Source organism: Quercus suber, unplaced genomic scaffold, assembly GCF_002906115.3.
Source record: "Quercus suber isolate HL8 unplaced genomic scaffold, Cork oak 2.0 scaffold_393, whole genome shotgun sequence".
Taxonomy (NCBI): domain Eukaryota; kingdom Viridiplantae; phylum Streptophyta; class Magnoliopsida; order Fagales; family Fagaceae; genus Quercus; species Quercus suber.
The window spans coordinates 189943-194563 of NW_027069845.1; positions in this window are offsets into that span (position 1 = coordinate 189943).

A 4621-nucleotide genomic window follows, 5' to 3' on the forward strand; every position below is an offset into this window, starting at 1 on the left:
AGAGGTTTATCTATTCCTCTAAGCGAGTTAGACCAGAACGTTCAGGTTTGTAAACGAAAGAAAGTGGAGAGGCAGGGAGGTGGCGATGCAGGAAAAGAAAATGAGACGGTTGGTGGTGTGGCGGTTGCTGCTAGGTAGCATCGCCGAGCCCAATGAGCCTCTTGGCTTGGAACTGCCGAGGCCTTGGGTTAGCTTCGGCGGCGCGTTCACTCACTGATATGGTAAAAGAGACCAACCCAATCTTGGTGTTCTTATCAGAAACCAAGGCAAAGCAGTATAGAATAAAAGGCCTTCAGAGGAAGCTTAATCTGACCCAGGGAATCACGGTGCCTTGCGACGGTCGGAGTGGTGGGCTAGCGATGATGTAGAAAGAAGGGACTGAGGTATGCTTCAAAAGTTGGCAAATTCGCATATCGATGTGGTGGTTTGTGAGGGAAAGGGAGCTCGACCGTGGCGGGCAACGGGGTTTTATGGTCATCCTGATACAGGTATGAGATTAATTTCTTGGAGTTTGCTTAAATCGCTTAAGAGGCAGTGTGATTTACCATGGGTTGTTTTTGGAGATTTAATGAAATTGTTCAATTCGATGAGAAGTTAGGGTGGCTAGATAGGGATGCGAGACAACTGGAGGGGTTTAGAGAATGTTTAACTGATTGTGGGCTTGTTGATTTGGGTTTTGTGGGACAATGATATACTTGGTGTAATGGTAGAATTGAGGAGCAACGCACTCTGGTTAGATTAGACAGGATTGTGGCAAATGAGAGATGGCTGAATATGTTTTGGAGGCAAAAGTGTACCATAGAACAATGGCGGCGTCAGATCATTGTTTGCTTAATCTGTCTCTAAGGCAGCAGGCAAGTAGAAAGGGAGGCAGAAAACGTTTTATGTTTGAAGCAATGTGGACAAAGGATGAGGGCTGTAGGAGGGTGATTGAAGAGGCCTGGGACCCATTGAACTATAACCCAGATTTGCAAGTCCACGATAGACTGAAGTGCTGCCAAGCTAACTTGCAATCCTAGAATATGCGGGTATTTGGAAATGTAAGTAAGATCTTGAAGCAAAAGCAGAACCGACTACAACAATTGGAAGCTTTAAATTTGCTTCATGAACCAGCGGAGGAAATTCAAGCTCTAAGAAGGGAGATAAACGAAGTAATGCTTCGGGAATAAATGATGTGGAACCAGAGGTCTAGGGCGCTATGGGTTAAGTGTGGGGATCGAAATACAAAGTTTTTTCATGAAATGGCAAGTAATAGGCGCAGGAAAAATAAGATTGAGGGTTTGTGTGACAATGAGGGCAGGTAGAGGGAGAAACAAGAAGAAGTGAAAGGAATAATTCTGGATTATTTCAAGGAAATATATAGTACAAATTTCACATCGGATTTTGGAATTAGCCTTGGTGCTCTGGATAGGAGGGTTTCAAACGACATGAATGATGCTCTTCTAAAAGAGTTTAAAGAAGAGGAGGTTTGGCATGCCCTGAAGCAAATGCATCCAACAAAGTCTCCAGGCCTGGATGGTATGTCCCCTATTTTCTTTCAAAAATATTGGGATGTTGTGGGCTCTCAAGTAGTGGATTGTGTACTCAAGATTCTTAAAACAAGTGTTTTGCCAAATGGTTTTAATGACACATAAATTTGTCTTATCCCTAAAATTAATTGCCCTCAAAAGATTACGAACTTTCGTCCAATTAGTTTATGTAATGTTATATATAAAATGGTTTCAAAAGTGTTGGCGAATAGGTTGAAGAAAATCCTTCCAGCAATCATTAGCGAGGCCCAAAGTGCATTTGTACCAGGGAGACAGATTACAGATAATGTCTTGGTAGCATTCTAAACCATGCATTGTATAAATCAGAGAAGAAAAGGAAAAAAGGGGCTGATGGCAATTAAGTTGGATATAAGCAAGGCTTATGACCAGGTTGAATGGGCTTATTTGGTAGCGATTATGCGCAGGTTGGGGTTCCAAGAAAGGTGGATATCCTTAATGATGATGTGTGTGAATACGGTGTCATACTCTGTTCTTACGAATGGGGTGCCAAGGGGGAGGATTTTACCAACTTGAGGGTTGAGGTAAGGAGACCCGATCTCGCCGTATCTATTTCTGTTATGTGCTGAGGGCCTATCGGCCATGCTTCGGTCGAACGATCTTGGGGGAGTGCCTAGGGGCATATCAGTGTGTAGACAAGCTCTAGTGGTCTCTCATTTGCTATTTGCAGATGACTGTATAGTCTTTTGCAATGCTTCTAAGGAGGAGGGAGCTAGAATTATGAAAATCCTTGAGGATTATGAGAGGGAGTCGGGGCAGAAGCTAAACAGGGAGAAGACCTCTCTCTTTTTCAGTAAGAACACCCATGAAGAGGTTAAAGAAGAAGTGAGAGACATGTTTGGGGCTCAAATCATCCACCAGCATGAGCAATATCTGGGGCTGCCCCCTTTGGTGGGGAGGGGGAAAAAGAAAGCATTCCAACGTATTCTGGATCAGGTTGGTCGAAAAGTGGCGGGTTGGAAAGGAAAGTTGCTAACTATGGCTGGTCGGGAAATCCTCATAAAGGCTGTTGCCCAAGCTACACCTATGTATACAATGAATTGCTTTAAACTTCCGGAGTCTTTGTGTAATGAGCTCAACTCTTTGATTAGGAATTTTTGGTGGGGTCAGCGAGAAAAGGAAAGAAAGCTAGCATGGATAGCATGGGAGAAGATGTGTATTCCCAAAGCTGAAGGGGGAATGGGCTTCAAGGACCTCAGAGTTTTTAATCTCGCGCTACTTGCAAAACAGGGGTGGCGGCTCACTCAAAACACTGAGTCCCTTGCCCACAGAGTGCTGAAAGCCAGGTATTTTCCAAAATCCAATTTTTTGGAGGCCCAAATAGGTAAGAAACCATCGTATACTTGGAGGAGTTTGATGGCTACACAGGAAGTTCTCCGGAAAGGTTTGAGATGGAATATAGGGAATGGGCAAAGAACGAAGATTTGGGCAGATAGGTGGATCCCAACTCCTAATTCTTTCATGGTAGCAAGTCCTAGGCCTCAAAATTTTGTGGGTGAGCTAGTAGAAACCCTCATTGACCGTGAATCGGGTGGCTAGAACATCAGTGTGGTAAAGAGTGTTTTTTTACCTTATGAAGCAGAGATTGTCTTGAGCATTCCTATTAGTCCCAGTTTTCCATGGGATGCTTTGATTTGAGCTTGGACGAAGAAAGGTGACTTCTTTGTGAAAAGTGCATATCAGGTAGCATACAAGTGGCTGGCCGAAGACAGAGGAAGAGGGGCGGGGGGTGAGGTGTCAAACCCAAGAAAGAAGAAGGAATTTTGGAAGGTAATTTGGGATTTAAATTGCCCAAGCAAAGTCAAATTCTTCTTGTGGAGGGCCTGTAAAAACATTCTCCCTACAAACTACTACCTGTGGCATAGAAAGGTGTCATTGGTTGATGAGTGTGGGCAGTGTGGGCTGATTGAATCTACGGGACATGCCTTGTGGGATTGCTAGATGGCAGAGGCTGTATGGAGGGAAGCAAAGCTATTTTTGCCAAGGATGAGTCATCCTCACCGCGACTTTTATGACGTGATATGGAAATTTTGGGAGGAGAAAAAGGAAATAGAGCTGGAGCGCTTTGCGTGCACTGCGTGGTGTATTTGGAAAAACAGAAATGCAGCAAAATTTGAAGGTAAGACCAAACAAGCAAAGGCGACAGTCTCTGAAGCAAATGCTCTTGTTGAGGAATTTAAAGAGCAAGTTGATGCCCCAAGACAAAACACTCCTCCAAGAAAGGTAGGCTGGACCCCCCCAAACGAAGGTTGGTATAAGGTAAACGTCAATGGAGCGGTGTTCAAAGAGTCAGGCAGCTGTGGAATAGGGATTGTTATTAGAAACAAAAGGGGTCAGATTATGGGAGCGATGAGTAAGAGGATGAATTTACCACTTGGAGCTTTGGAAGTGGAAGCAAAGGCTTTTAAGGAAGGAATTTTGCTGGCTGGAGACCTCGGCCTGAAGGATATTGTACTGGAGGGAGACGCGAAAGTGGTGACAGATGCTCTGGCTGGTTGCTGCTCCCCTCCAAGCTCGATTCAAATGATCATTGAAGGCTTCCAAAGGTGGAAGTTCAGGGTCCATGAGTGGAAGGTAAATCACGTGTGTAGGACAGGCAATATTGCTGCCCATTTGATGGCTAGAAATGCCAAATCTGTAGATGACAGTGTAGTTTGGGTGGAGGATACTCCACCCATCATTGAATGTCAATTGATCAAAGATGTAACTGGTTCAGACTGTTGTCCGAGTTAATTGAATGTCAACTGGAAGTTTGGTTATCAAAAAAAAAAAAAAAAAAAAAAAGGATGAAACTAGAAGGCTTTGTGTGTTTATTAAGTCAATGCCCTTTTTCACCTGGGAAGTTGTTAGGCTACAATGATGCCTGTGAATTAGACAACTGCTATTATTATTGCCTAATCAAAATTTAACCCTATAACATACAGAGGATATTAATATCTTAACCCTCACAATACAAAATGATACAATTACCCTTACACTTAAACCAATATCACTTATAATATCGCAAAAACCAGAAAACTAAAGCAAAGCTATTGAAACTTCTAAAAAAATTAAATAGTGTTAAAAAAAAAAAA